The sequence below is a fragment of the Mixophyes fleayi genome, chromosome 6 (genome assembly GCF_038048845.1).
Source record: "Mixophyes fleayi isolate aMixFle1 chromosome 6, aMixFle1.hap1, whole genome shotgun sequence".
NCBI lineage: Eukaryota > Metazoa > Chordata > Amphibia > Anura > Limnodynastidae > Mixophyes > Mixophyes fleayi.
The window spans coordinates 224122221-224138498 of NC_134407.1; the positions used below are offsets into that span (position 1 = coordinate 224122221).

The 16278-nt window shown below is 44.4% G+C and overlaps 1 protein-coding gene across 4 annotated transcripts in view; it reads left to right on the forward strand.

Moving 5' to 3' along the window:
- The window catches only part of LOC142160075 (uncharacterized), a 282721-nt gene that overhangs the window by 78983 nt on the left and 187460 nt on the right, over positions 1-16278 (forward strand). The gene's annotated exons all lie outside the window — the stretch shown is intronic.

Consider the following 16278-nt stretch of genomic DNA (forward strand, 5'->3'; position numbering starts at 1 on the left):
CCCTCATAGGATTAGATTCTCTCATGTCAAATTTAACATATCATGTAGATTTCTCTTTGTTACTTCTTTGAAGCCTTATCTCCGGGATTCCATCCATTTACTCAATTTACTTAAATATTTTTTATGGAGGGATCATTATGGATTCCTCATCTTAGATGTAGAGTCCTTTTTATACCAATATTTCACACATAAGGATTTGATGTCCAAAAAAAGTGTTACGAGGGACAGGTGGGGTCCCGGAGAGAAGTTCCTCACAGATTCCACACAATGTACTTTGACACAACATTATGTTTTGTTTGTGAACATTTTTTACCTACAGGTGATGGGCACGACCATGGGGCCGACCTTTACATGGGGGACTTTCTGTTCACTTACATTTGGGAGGGCGAATTTGTTTTGCGGACTTGGTCCTCTGTGGCTGTTATATAGATGATTTATTTATAATTTGGAGTGGAGTGAAAGCACATGGACAAATGTTGAGTATTTAAATTCCAACACACATTTAAAGTGTCACAACTTCCATAAGTCTGGACCACCAGGGAAGGTAGGCACATTCTTTATTTTAAATATACATTCACATACATTTTTTATTAAATATACATACACAGATTTACACTACTAGCGCCAGGAGGTAGCCATTTTGTGCTGTGCGCCGGTTAACTACCAGTGTTGCAGTGCCCATATATTAAACATTCATTCATATAACACTTTTTACTTTCCCCAGCACCGGGGTTTAACCCTTTCATAGCTTGCGGCACCAGGTACTACTTTCCCAGCGCCAAATGCATTGTAAATTTTATTAAAACAATTAATAATTTATGCATGTGGAACTTAGCACCGGTGTTTTAACTCCTCTGGTGTCTGGTATTAACCTGCCCGGTGCCTAGACCTTGCTACAATCATTTAAAGAGTAATGACTAATAGTGTCTGCAGACAGTCTTCTGAGAAAACAAAAACAAACGCAAATAGATCCTATCTAATAAATACCACGTAGATTTAAAATATGTAATAAAATTTATTTGTACAACCATTAATACGTATATAAAGCTAAAAATTTAAAATAAAATAAAATATGAAAACATACTACACCAAACCATTAATCCGGACTAATACTGGTCTTAAATTTTGTTGAAATCACCTACAGTGCACACTGTCACACACCAGACTCTCGGATTCTGTCACTTAACACTCCACTGTCTTTCCAAGCTGCGGTCCTCAAGCTCTGCTGGTTTCAGAACTCTCTGTAAGATACTGTCTAGTCTGTCTCCACTCCAGAGATCCCTCCAGAATCAGAGTATGGGCGTGGCCATCTTGGATTCGGTGACATGATTCCTCTCAGCCAATCAGGTGAAAACAGCCTCCATTTCAGATTCCCTCCAAAATCAGTCCATGAGAGCTGCCATCTTGGATCCATCTCAGCAACTCAGAGTGCTGCTTCTGCCCAGCTGATCGCAGTCTCCAATCAGGAATCAACAACAACTATAAAAGGACTTCCTGGAGCCCTCACCTATTGCCAGTGCAACGTTGTATTTCAGACGCAAACCTTGTTCCCAGCAGTCTTGCTATTTATCCAAGAAGAATTCACTCATTCAATCAGTGGCCTAAGGTCAGGGCCTGTGGAACGGGGTAAGCAAGGGGGGGCATCAGGTATCAGAGGCACTGTCCTCTGACTGCCATTCCCTGCTTGTCCGGGGATGGGCACCGGGTGCCCACCTCTCTTCCTCCCTGCTCCGTTTGCACTGACTGTCATCACAACCAACATTTTCAGTGAGGAGCGCGCAGGTAGGAGCCACAAGCAAGAAAGAAGGTAAGTAAAGGAACGGAGGGCGCAGTGTGATAAAGGGGAAACACGTGGGGTAGGGGAGCAAAAGCAGCATGGAGGGCGCAGTGTTGTGATGATATGGGGGCATAGTGTGGTGATAAGGGGCACATTGTGGTAATGAGGGGGCACAGTGTTGTGATGATATGGGGGCACAGTGTGATGATGAAGGGACACATTGTGGTAATGAGGGGACACATTGTGGTAATAAGGGGGCACAATTTGGTGATGATAAGGAGACAGTTTGGTGAAGAAAAGGGGCACATTGTGGTAATGAGGGGACACAGTGTTGTGATGAAGGGGCGGGTGGGGTACGTTACTGCGATGCTATTAATAACGACACTGAATATATAGACATATATAATCCGATTGGCATAAAATTGACCTGCTTGAAATGCTGACTTACATTAATAGAGACACAGAACATCTCTGAAAACACTACCTTGCAGACTGCTATAAATTGCGAACTGTCTGCATGCCGGCACTTCCGTTTTACAACACAAAACAGAGAGACATTCAGCTTTGTGAATTTAAAGCGGCAAAGGCTGGACCCTACAACCTGACAGTTTATTGTAAGGGTTAGGGTTAAGCGGCAAGCTTAACCCTAACCCTTAAAATAAACTGTCAACTGGCAATGATAAGTAAAAATTGTCTATAAAAGATGTGCAAACTAAAAATGCTATTGCTATTTTGCAATTGGCATTGTAACTGTGTGTGTGCTGCTTCACTTAGTATGAGCTGCATCTAATCATAAAAGAAAGAAATATATATTGGAAACCTGCTCATCTCCAATTTTTACTTAAAGAAAACATTAGGAATAAAGATTAGGGCTAAACATGCCAGGGATATTTTTTATAAGCAAAAGCTAGTGTATAATTTGAGTGTAAGAATTTGAGGTTTATGTCCATCATTAGATTTTTATGCTTGACAGTTATACGAGCAAGAGAAAAGAAATCTGTGAAAGTTTCTTTGGTTTTATGATCATTAAGATCTTTCACAGCATATCAATATTATATTGCTTTAGAAGTCGCCTAAGTTTTTCAAGATGGGGATTTTTATTTTAACTTTGCAATTGAATTTTATTAGTTTGTTCACGATCCGTGATGTTAATTAATGTGTTGCAGCTGAATTTTAACCAGAGTGCCTATTTAAGGACAAGAAGGGCAAGAAGCACATTATTCCTTGATGAAGTTGCATAGAAACGCGTAAGGATTTAACATTTTTTTCTTTAATATGAAGAGTCTTGGATTAAATCAACAGTGGTTACATGAATGTATATATAGTTTAATCCATGATCATGGAACTCTAAGAAAAAGTAAGAAACAACACTTTAACAGGAGCTTATAACCGGGGAAGACTAGTGACTTGATTGGAAGATGCCTTACAAAGAACGTAGCTTGCTCTGGAGAAAAACACCAGCTTCATGGAGACACGAGACTTTATGCAAGTATACACTTGACTAAACTTTGTGTTCCCGTTTCAATCTCCCATTTTTTCTGTATTTCTTCGACTTTATTGTTCCTTATGCACTTTGCTATCCCGGCAAATATATCAGTGGACGGGACATCCCCTTTGAACTCATTTATTAGTCTATTTAGTAATAGTCTAAAATTCTTATAACGGCCATACGTTTTCTCTGAAACATCATAGTCACAATTTTACCTCTTCCCCATTCCAGGGCTGTCCGTCTGTGACAGTATGCTCACTGACACCCGGAAGTATCTGCATCACTTTACTGCAAATTAGGAGGTAGGGAATTCAAACCCCTTACTAGTTAAATCTGTTCTGATACTGTAGCAGTGTCAGAGTAATAAGTGTCACAGCTTATCTGATTATCGGTCCTTGTTCGGGTCCTGTGCTCTCACATCTCCGAGTTACTATCCTGTTCATTGTCCACTGTTGTACCAGACCATGGATCCATTTTAACATCTCATCTGCTTCCTGATTCTGGTACCGCATTGCCCTCCTGTGTATTAGACTCCGGCTCTGTTCTGACTATCCATCTGCCTCCTGACTCTGTAACAGCACTGACCGCTTGTGTTCCAAACCCTGGCTGTCCTGACAGTCCATTTGCCTCCTGATTCTGCTACCTCATCATCATCATTTATTTATATAGAGCCAACATTTTCCGTAGCGCTTTACAATTGGGGACAAACATAGTAAACTAATAAACAAACTGGGTAAAACAGACAAAGAGGTGAGAGGACCCTGCTCGCAAGCTTACAATTTATGGGACAATGGGAGTTTGATACATGATGTTAAGTCTACATTTTGCATTTCGGTCCAGCCAGACTGCAAAGGTAATAGTGACTCATAAGCTAAATGATCCTGTCACACAACGTTGGTCAGGGGGTAGTTGTCTTGTGTGAAATTGTGTAACGGATGGTACTAGGGTAATGTAGTGAGGTAAAGAGGGTGGTTGAGGAATATTATAAGCTTGTCTGAAGAGGTGGGTTTTCAGAGAACGCTTGAAAGTTTGTAGACCAGAGGAGAGTCTTATTGTGCTAGGGAGAGAATTCTATAGACTGGGTGCAGCCCAAAAAAAGTCCTGTAACCGGGAATGGGAGGATGTAATGAGGGTGGATGAGAGACACATATTTTGTGCAGAATGGAGTTGCCAAGTTGGGAGATATTTTGAAACAATTGAGGAGATGTATGTTGGTGCAGCTTTGCTGATGGCCTTGTAGATTAGTAAAAGTATTTTATATTGGATTTTGTAGAAAACAGGCAACCAGTGTAGAGACATACAGAATGATTCAGCAGAGGAATACCGATTTGCAAGGAAAATCAATTTTGCTGCTGCATGCAAAATAGATTGTAGGGGTTTGAGTCTGTTTTGGGGAAAACCAGTAAGGAGGGAATTTCAATAGTCAATGCGGGAGATGATAAGTGCATGAATTAAGGTTTTAAGGTTTTTGCAGTGTCTTGTGTGAGATATGTGCGAATTCTGGAAATGTTTTTTAGATGTATATAACATGATTTAGATATAGAGTCAATGTGGGGAACAAAGGATAGGCATGAATCAAGGATTACACCTAGGCAGCGAGCTTGTGGGCTGGGTTTTATGATCATGTTATCAACAGAAATAGAAATGTCAGGTATGCTCTTGTTGGTGGGTGGAAATATTATTAACTCTGTTTTAGAAAGATTAAGTTTGAGTTGGCGAGAGGACATCCAAGATGAAATGGCAGAAAGACAGTTACACAGGACAACACAGATGTCGAGAAATCAGGAGAGGATAGATAAATTTCAGTATCATCCTCATAGAGATGATACTGAAATCCAAAGGAACGTATTAGATTTCCAAGAGAAGCGGTATAGAGAACAGCAGAGGACCTAGCGCTGAGCCTTGCGGTACTCCAACTGATAAAAGAAGCGGAGCAGAGGTGGGCCCAGAGAAATTAACACTGAAAGAGCGATAAGATAGGTAGGATGAGAACCATCATAGAACAGTGTCTCGAAGACCTAGGGATTGTAGCGTTTGTATGAGAAGAGAGTGGTCAACTGTGTCAAATGCAGCCAAAAGATCCAGGAGAATTAGAAGAGAGTAATGTTGTTTTGTTTTAGCAGTGATCAGATCATTGACAACCTTAGTCAACACTGTCTCTGTGGAGTGTTGAGACCGAAAGCCAGACTGAAGAGGATCCAACAGGTTGTTTGCGGAAAGGAAGCGTGTGAGGCAAGTGTAGGCAAGTCTCTCTAGAAGCTTGGAGGGGCACGGGAGCTGAGAGATGGGACGGCAATTTGAGAGTTTGGGTCGGAATCTTTTTTTTTTAGAATAGGAGTAATCATTGCATGCTTGTATAGTGATGGAAAGATGCCAGTAGAGAGAAAGAGATTGCAGATTTTAGTTAGAGGTGAAGTGAGCACAGGAAACATGGATCTACCAATTTGTGAGGGAATAGGATCAAGAGGACAGGAGGTAGTGTAGGAAGATAAGTAGAGAGCAGAAATTTCCTCTTCATTCGTGGGGTCAAATGAAGAGAGTGTCAGAGGTTGGTGGGAAGGAATTGAGCTGATTGCTTGTTGAGGAAGAGGATACCATTTCAAGTCTGATCTTATCAATCTTGTCCTTGAAGTAGGAATCAAGATCCTGGGCACTGATAGTAGACAGAGCGTCCGGGGTGGGAGGATTCAGAAGAGATTTAAATGTGTTAAAAAGGCAATTGGGGTTAGAAGCCTGAGCATAGATAAGAGATTGGAAGTATATTTGTTTTGAAGTGTCCAGAGCATTTCGATAGGAGCGGTAGATAGAAGTATATATGAAGAAGTAAGTAGAGGTGCGAGATTTACGCCAGTGATGTTCTGCTTTACGGGAACGTTTTTTGAAATTTTGCGTTGCCGTAGTGTGCCACGATTGACATCAAAGTCAACGTATGTAGTGTCGCTGGAGCCACTTGATCAAGGGCCGTTGCTAAGGTTTGGTGGAAATGAGGTACTGCCATCTCATGGGAGGAGAATGTAGAGATAGGGGAGAGAAGGTGTTGAAGAGAGGTGGAAAATTGTTGAAGATTAATAGAATTAAGATTTCTAAAGTTATGAGGAGGCTTGGTAGAGTTAGACATTAGAGAGGTTAGAGCAGTGGGGGTGAGCGTGTAGCTGATAGGGTGATGATCTGAGAGGGGGAAGGGTGGGGTAAGGAAATTAGAAACTGAGCATAGTCTAGAGAAAACAAGATCAAAGCAATGGCCATTCTGATAAATTCTTGATTTAATCCACTGGGAGAGGTCGAGGAGGTTTGAGAGAGCAGTTTGGAAGCAGCTTTGGAAGGTGGGTTATCAATGGGGATGTTGAAATCACCCAGGGTGAAGGTGGGGATGTCTGAAGATAAGAAGTGAGGGAGCCATGCAGAGAAATCCTCAATAAATTGTTGGTGTGCTCCAGGGGGACGATAGATCACCGCAACACATAGAGAGAATGGATTAAAAATGCAAATAGCATATACTTCAAAAGATATGAACGTGAGTGATGGGACATTTGGTAGAACTGTGAACGTGCACTCTGGGGAGAGAAGTAGTCCAACCCCACCTCCTTGTCTGCCTTCAGGTCTGGAGGTGTGGGTGAGATGGAGGACCATGTGAAAGTGCTGTAGGTGAGGCAGTGTCTGATTGCATGAGCCATGTTTGTGTTATTGCCAGAAGGTTCAGGTTTTTTTGAGAAGAAGAGGTCATGTATGGAGGTAACGCACATATAAAGGACTTTGGAAGAGAGAGGAGGCAGGTGATGTGTTTGAGGTTTGCTGGATTGCGGTAACGTTCAGATGTGTGTGGGAGAAGTGAGGGGGACCTGGATTAGGTGATATATCACCACCTTATAGAAGCAGGGAGGAAGAAAGATAGGAAAGATGACTGTAAGATCAGTGTGTCCTTTTAGTTTCTGGCGACAGGGTGAGGCTGTTATAACTATTGGATTTAAATAGGACAACAGTTCATGAGTGTTCACTAGAGATGAGTGAAGTAATGAAGGGGCAATGTGGACAGAGGTGTGTGTTGCAGACGGGTGAAGGAGGATATAGTTCTAAAGATAATGCCATGAAAGGAGAGCAAGAAAAATAATTTGGCAAACATTGGTAATTAGGAGAAAAATAGCAACAAATGCATAAATTAAAAGAATTACCTAGTTTGTAATGTCCTGGGCAATCAGAAGTAGCAGAGGAAAGCTGCAGCAGATGTAGATTATTTCTAGAGGTCTTCAATTGTTGTTCATTGTTTGTCCAACTGTCTTGTATAACTGTATTATCTAAACACTTTGTGAGAAGAGTCTGCCCCCACATACATCTCCCCCAGGCTAAATGCTAAAATACAGTGATAAGAATATGTTCAAGGATATGTTTTATGCTGATCAATGATTAGATCACTTTTTTGTCTATTTCTTTTAACTGTACTGTTTATGTCAATCGTCTCTTATTGTTGTAACATAAAACTTAAAAAAAAAAAAAAAATTTGAAATGGAAATTGAATCTGTAAGAATATTAATATAAATAAGAACTAAGGGACTAAGAATGCTACAATAAGAATAACAATTAAATAAGAGGATTGATTGTAACGTTTTCTGGCTCCTAGTGTGCTAATTTTAATACACCACATTAACATATACACTTTTAACACAATTTCGCTGGTAACTGATTTTAATACTTTGAATTACAAATAAATAAACTATTGAATATTATGACAGGCCTATGAAAATGGCCACTGAGCTCCATTTTGGTGTTTTCATACTTTTCTGTGTGTATTGTAAAATGTTTATCTGATCAACGGCTGGACCAAGACATCTCCACATATTTTGCAAGGGAGATGCCTCAGATACTTCTGCACATGTGCAAAGAATATATTCTTTCTTATCAGTAATGTACAATAGAGCACCTGAAAATCACATTCATACCTTTTATATGTAAGTTGATTTGAAGCCCCTTTGTTCTCCAAGTATAAAAGCTGGAATACAGCCAGAGAGACCCTTGTCTCATGACTGGACCTTGGTGCAGAGATGTTTCCTGATGTTTTCCAGCTTTCGTGTGAAAGGAGGGACCTGGAAATTGACTGTTACTTGAACATATTGTGAATTTGAATATTGGAAACTAATTATTAATTTACTTTCACCTTTATAGTATATTCATTGTAAAAATAAAGGCAAACTTCACAATAAATCTTACATATATGAGTCATCAACTGTTTCAAAGGGAAAGAACCTTGTTCAACCTGGAACAAACATGGAAAGATCTGAAAAGCCAAAAAGGCAATATTGCTATCACTGTGGCCTTCTCTCTTTTTATTTCCTTAATTAAATAAAATCCCTTTTATTCTGGAAATATGAAATACAAACATAAGCAAAGAGCAAAACATAGGGTATATAAAAATAAACAAGAAATAAAAGCGACAATCACGCTAAAAATACAGTGTATGGAATAGTCATTCTTAGATTGGGAAGGGAAGGAGGAGGACAGGGGGCCTGGTAATCACAGGGGTAAAACCTTGAAAGTGTATGGGTGGAGGTTCGGTCTGTTTCCATGTCTTGGCAATTAAGCATCTAGTGGCAGCAAGAATATGGGAGGCCAATTTTGCTGAATGCTTATCAGCACCTGGAAGTGGATAACAGAGGAGAAAGGTCCATGAATCCTTGCAGAAGCTGAATGGGAGGAGCCTCACGGTGTCCAGGTGGTGGGTGAAGGGTGTACTCTGTGATCCTCTCAAAGTAATGGAGGCCGGTAATCCAGGGGTCACTCCATTGGACAAACAGAAATACCTGAACTGTTAATCGGTCCTGGGTGATGGAACTTGCCAGAGGCGGTATAATGGCCTCCAAGCTGGTACCACAGACACGGAGGTCTCTCGGTTCTCTATAATCGCCTGGCGTATCCCACCGGGTAAGATGAGGGCAGAGGTACTTTGAAAAAAACTTGAGGGGAAAACCCCAAGACGAGGCTGGATTAGGTTCTCTAGATGTGGAGCTGTATCAGAGTATGTCTGACCTGTTAGCCTGCCAGGTCACACCCTCTTTTTATTTTCTTTAAGACCTGAAGTGCCATTTCACAGAGAAGGCTTCCACAGTATCCACATACCTGGCATAATATTGCTTTACATTGGCCTTATCGGATATTGTTATGTAGGTCCCACTCTTCAACAAGTCTGAGAAATACCTGCATGTCCATTGCAGTAGTATAGCAGTATGGCTTGATTGTCTGAATGTAATCTGACGACCTATTGTGAGGTCCTAAAAATAAAGACATACTCTGACCTTAACTCTAAGGGGGATGAGTACACTGATTAAAGTGGCTATCTGTTCTTGCCACTGACTTTGCGCTTTATGTGGGCAGCACGGTGGCGTAGTGGTTAGCACTTCTGCATCACAGCACTGGGGTTATGAGTTCAATTCCCGACCATGGCCTTATCTGTGAGGAGTTTGTATGTTCTCCCCGTGTTGGCGTGGGTTTCCTCCCACACACCAAAAACATACTGGTAGGTTAATTGGCTGCTAACAAATTGACCCTAGTCTGTGTCTGTCTGTGTGTGTTAGGGAATTTAGACTGTAAGCCCCAAATGAGCAGGGACTGATGTGAGTGAATTCTCTGTACAGCGCTGCGGAATTAGTGGCGCTATATAAATGGTGATGATGATGATGTGGTGTGGTGCGGTTAGCTGGCATCTGTCATGATGAGTATATGCACTTTACCAGAGCGTTAACTGATGACCACGACTGCAGACCCTGACTTGATTTTTTGGTCAGTGAAATAAGAACTAATTGTTAGGAACCCCTCCAGCCGGCACAACACAACCCGGAGTCTACTCTGCCAGTCAGGTGTTCACTGGAGCCCCTGATGGTGGGGACAGACTGGGCTGCAGACTGACAGAGGGTCGTGAAGTGTGTACCGGCTGGGGAGAACCCAGGCAAGAAGAGTCAGGTCCACGCAGAGGTCAAAGGCCGGCAGCAGGTAACAGTAATGATGAACAAGCTGAGGTCAGAGGTCACAGGCAAAGTAGCAGAACGGGTAAACAAGCCAAGGATCAGGGTCACAGGAAACACAAGCGAAGTCCAATACGAAGCCAAGGGTCATACACGGGAAGTCAAACGTAGATACAGGATACAGGAACTGGAACAAGCAGGTCAGCAGACTGGAGCACAGAAGCTATAACCGGCAATGAGGCAGCAGACCTCATTGCCTTAAATACCCAGCTGAACCAATCACAGGTTGAACACACTCCTGCAGGTTAATAGAGCAGTCACTAATAGAGCCAATCAGGGCTTGCCCCTGGCCTGCACAGTTGCAGGCTAATGCCTGTAATTGCCTCCTATGATCTGCCCCTATTAATTAGCCCACAGGCTGTAGAATCGCTGCGCCTGGCTTCCTCCTATTGCCGGGACGCAGCTCTGAAGCGTCTGCTGGTTGCCCCGGCAACGGCCGGGTTATGGCCGGAAATGACGTCCCGGTCGCCATGGCGACGGCCGGGACGCGGGTGAGTGAGTCGCGGCGGCTGGGCACTGCCGCGGCTCGTAACAGTACCCCCCCCCTTGAGGAGGGGTCGAGGGACCCCGACATCCTGGTTTCCTAGGGAATTTTTTGAAGAACTCCTTCAGTTTCTTTGGGGCATGGAGTTGTCTCCGCGGAACCCAAGATCGCTCTTCTAATCCGCGATTCCTCCATTGTATAAGGAAATGCACCTGTCCTTGAACATTTTTAGAATCAAGGACCTTTTGAATCACGAATTTTTGTGGCCCACTGGAACCTCTCCCAGGCACACTTGAAGACTGGGCTTGACCAGGATAAAGCACTGGCTTCAATAGAGAACAATGAAAGGTGTTTGGAATTCTTAACGAGCCTGGAATTTTTAACCTAAATGCGACGGAGTTCACCTGCTTGATGATAAGAAACGGCCCGATGAACTTAGGGCCCAATTTCTTGCAAGGTTGTCTGAGCCTGATATTTTTTGTAGACAGCCAGACTTTCTGGCCAACCTTAAGGGAGCAGGGGGTACGGTGTCGGTCCGAATTTTTTTTTGCAATAAGTGAGGCTTGTTTTAAAGATGAATGTACTTTCTTCCAGACAACTCTGAGATCCCTGGCAGTGGAACGGATCTCCTGGATACCAACGGACTGGAGTGAATACAAAGAGTTAGATCTGGGGTGGAAACCATAATTGCAAAAGAACGGAGAGGTTTTCGTGGATGAGTGACAGGAGTTGTTACAGGCAAATTCTGCCCAGGGCAACAAGGAGGACCAGTTGTCATGGAACTCTGATATGTAGCATCGCAAGAACTTCTCCAAGGACTGGTTAACCCTTTCAGTCTGCCCATTTGACTGAGGGTGGTATGCAGATGATAAACTGACCTTGATTCCCAGGAGGGTACAGAATGATCTCCAGAACTGCGCTATGAACTGGGAACCCCAATCGGAGACGATGTCTGTAGGGAGTCCATGGAGGCGGAAAATGTGTTGAATGAACAAAACTGCCAAATCTCGAGCAGTAGGCAGCCTAGTGAGTGGAATGAAATGTGCCATCTTGCTGAACCGGTCTACCACGACCCAAATGGTATTGTGTCCCGCAGAGGGTGGCAGATCGACTATAAAGTCCATGGACAGATGGGTCCAGGGTTTACCAGGGGCGGCCAACGGAACTAACTGACCTACCGGGCGAGTCCTGGGAACTTTGTTCCTGGCACAAACTTCACAGGACCGGACGTGACTCTTGACGTCAGCAGACAGAGACGGCCACCATACAGTACGGGAAAGGATTTCCAGTGTTTTGTAGACTCCAGGATGCCCAGCAGTCCGACTGTTGTGTGCCTCAGCAAGGACTGTCTTCCTTAGATGAACTGGGACAAACAAACATCCTGCCGGAGTGTTATCAGGAGCCAACCTCTGGAACCTTTGTAAGGTACAGCTCAAATCTTGAGTTAATCCGGCATGAATCATAGACACAGGAACAATAGGCTCTGAGCAGGTGACCGGAGCATGATGTGCCAGGAAACTTCTAGACAGGGCGTCCGCTTGAATATTTTTGGAACCAGGACGATAGGTGATAATAAAGTTGAACCGAGTGAAGAACAGCGACCACCGAGCCTGTCGGGGGTTCAGACGTTTGGCTGACTGTATATACTGTAAGTTCTTATGATCCGTTATAACGGAGATCTGGTGTGCAGCGCCTTCCAACCAGTGTCGCCATTCCTCAAAGGCCCATTTAATTGCCAGCAATTCTCGGTTTCCCACGTCATAGTTGGTTTCCGCTGATGAGAACTGACGGGAAAAAAAGGCACATGGATGTAAGCGGTGGGTCTGGGGGTCCTTTTGTGACAAGACAGCCCCAGCACCGACGTCAGAAGCATCTACCTCAAGAACAAACGGTACCCTAGGATCCGGATGTCTGAGAACCTGAGCAGACACAAAAGCTTTCTTCAGGGTTTTGAATGCATTTATTGCCTGTTGTGACCAAACAGTTGGATCACCTCCTTTGCGGGTCAAGGTGACAATAGGAGCCACGATATCAGCAAAGCCGCCAATAAACCTCCTGTAGTAATTGGCGAATCCCAGGAATCTCTGGACCGCCTTGAGGTTATTCGGTTGAATCCAATCCAGAATTGCTTGGACCTTGGTTGGGTCCATGGAGAAACCTTCTGAGGAGATTAGATAACCGAGGAAGGATACCTTCTGGACCTCGAACTCGCATTTCTCGAGTTTCGCGTAGAGGTGATGTTCCCGTAATTTCTGTAGGATTTGTCTGACATGACCCTGGTGCGCAGACAACGATTTTGAATATATGAGGATGTCATCAAGGTAAACAACAACAAAGTGTCCCAGGAACTCACGTAACACCTCATTAATCAAATCCTGAAATACGGCAGGAGCATTACTCAGGCCAAACGGCATGACCAGGTATTCGTAATGGCCCGAGAGCGTGTTGAACGCCGTCTTCCACTCATCACCTGCTCTAATACGTATGAGATTATAGGCTCCACGAAGATCAATTTTTGTGAAGATAGTGGCTCCTCTTAATTGATCAAAAAGAACGGAGATGAGGGGAAGGGGGTAGGTGTTCTTAACCGTAATAAGGTTCAGCCCTCGATAGTCGATACAGGGTCTGAGTCCACCGTCCTTCTTGGGTACAAAGAAACACCCTGCTCCTACTGGGGACTTGGATGGCCTGATGAAGCCCTTCTCCAAGTTTTCGTCAATATACTCCTGCATGGATTTGGTCTCTGGACCGGAGAGAGGATACAAGCGTCCCTTGGGTAATTTAGAGCCCGGAATGAGCTCAATGGCACAGTCGAAATTGCGGTGCGGTGGTAGTGTGTCAGCAGCCTTTTTGGAGAAAACATCCCAGTAGTCATGATACTGAGAAGGGAGCTGCTCCGGAATAGACTGAATAATACGTAGAGGTAGTGTCAAGCAAGACTGTGTACAATGGGGGCTCCACTGGACAATTTCTCCTTTTGCCCAATCCATGACGGGGTTATGGCAGGATAGCCAAGGGTGGCCCAGAATTAAAGGAACCGATGGACATTCGATAAGACGTAAGACTATGGATTCCGAATGGAGAGCGCCAACGTTCAACTGTAGTGGTGGGGTCTCCCAAGTAATCTTGCCTCCTGGCAACGGACTACCATCTAAGCCACATACCGTAATGGCAGATTGGAGTTTAATCCGCGGAATCCCAGCAGAGCGGGCAAACTCGATGTCAAGGAAGTTGCCAGCAGCTCCACTGTCAATGAAGGCTGATAGTTTCGTAGAACGAGCACTGAACGTGAGCTGTGCAGGGACCAATAGTGCATTTTTCTGGGAGACAATTTGTAGACCTAAGTGAACTCTCCCCTCGTTCCTTAGGCATGCTCGTTTCCCGACTTGTTTGGGCAAGAACGGGAGAAGTGGCCTCTTGCGCCACAATATAAACATAAGCCTTGTGACCGTCTCCTGTCTCTCTCCTCAGAGGAAAGACGGTATGCTCCCAATTGCATTGGTTCCTCACCATCCTGGGAGATAGGAACGAAGGCGGATGGAGGTGATGACGTTTCCTTTTCAGTTTTCCGCTCTTTATATCTCCTGTCAATTTTAATGGAGAGGTGCATCAGATCCTCCAGAGAGCTAGGAGACGGGTATTGCACTAGCGAATCTTTAATCTGTTCAGATAGGCCGACACGGAACTGACTACGTAAGGCAGGGTCGTTCCATCCACTGTCAGGTGACCATCTACGGAATTCCGCGCAGTATTCTTCTGCCGACCGTCTGCCTTGTTTCAAGGACCGTAGGTGAGCTTCCGCGGAGGCCACTCGATCCGGGTCATCGTACAGTAAACCCAATGCCTCAAAGAAGGAGTCTACGGACTGCATGGCCGGACTGGTCTGTGGCAAAGAAAACGCCCAAGACTGGGGGTCACCCTGTAGAAGGGAAATAATAATCCCAACTCGTTGCTGCTCTGAACCGGAGGAGCGGGGTCTCATCCGAAAATAGAGCTTGCAGCTCTCCCTGAAGTTCCGAAACAAGGTTCTATTTCCGGAGAACCGATCCGGTAAATTCATTTTGGGCTCACAGATGGGATCTGGAGGAGATTGTGAAGCTTTTGTGGCTTCTTCTTGAACAGACATACGCTCAGCCAATCCCTGCATCATCTGATACAAAGACTCAACATGGCCTGCTAGGGTTTGTGCCGGAGACGGTGTGGATCCACTTGCATCCATCCTAATCTTGTCTCCGTGAGTGGGCCGGTTATAATGTTAGGAACCCCTCCAGCCGGCACAACACAACCCGGAGTCTACTCTGCCAGTCAGGTGTTCACTGGAGCCCCTGATGGTGGGGACAGACTGGGCTGCAGACTGACAGAGGGTCGTGAAGTGTGTACCGGCTGGGGAGAACCCAGGCAAGAAGAGTCAGGTCCACGCAGAGGTCAAAGGCCGGCAGCAGGTAACAGTAATGATGAACAAGCTGAGGTCAGAGGTCACAGGCAAAGTAGCAGAACGGGTAAACAAGCCAAGGATCAGGGTCACAGGAAACACAAGCGAAGTCCAATACGAAGCCAAGGGTCATACACGGGAAGTCAAACGTAGATACAGGATACAGGAACTGGAACAAGCAGGTCAGCAGACTGGAGCACAGAAGCTATAACCGGCAATGAGGCAGCAGACCTCATTGCCTTAAATACCCAGCTGAACCAATCACAGGTTGAACACACTCCTGCAGGTTAATAGAGCAGTCACTAATAGAGCCAATCAGGGCTTGCCCCTGGCCTGCACAGTTGCAGGCTAATGCCTGTAATTGCCTCCTATGATCTGCCCCTATTAATTAGCCCACAGGCTGTAGAATCGCTGCGCCCGGCTTCCTCCTATTGCCGGGACGCAGCTCTGAAGCGTCTGCTGGTTGCCCCGGCAACGGCCGGGTTATGGCCGGAAATGACGTCCCGGTCGCCATGGCGACGGCCGGGACGCGGGTGAGTGAGTCGCGGCGGCTGGGCACTGCCGCGGCTCGTAACACTAATCTTGTGTATCGGTTCCATTTCGTTAGAAAATGTAACTGAAAATTCTCATGTATAATCTGTCCCATGGTATCACCTCTATAGATAAAACCATAAGACCTAGTACTCTGAGGCGCTCTTCTGCTGTTGTCCAGGGTGTTCTGAGACATAATACTTCCTGTATTAATTTTTAATTTCTCTCTGGTGTCAAGAAAGCCTTTTCTTGTACTTTAGATACATTCTGGGTTGGACATAGATGACTCTTTCAGATAGCAAAAATGGGTATACCAGCGTTCTCCTTGAAAAGTATTAAAGCTGCCAAAAAGGGGAAAGAAATAAGAGATCCCTAGTCCTCTTTAAATAATACTGAGAAGAGTAATTGATCCCTGGCACTGTTTATAATGTAATAGGTAAGTGTAAGACAAAGTGTATAAAAATCAAAGATTTATTGCATATAAAACCATATAGCATAGTAGATCTGATAATATACCGGTAACAGCATTGACATCTCATATAACCCCAAAGGGGA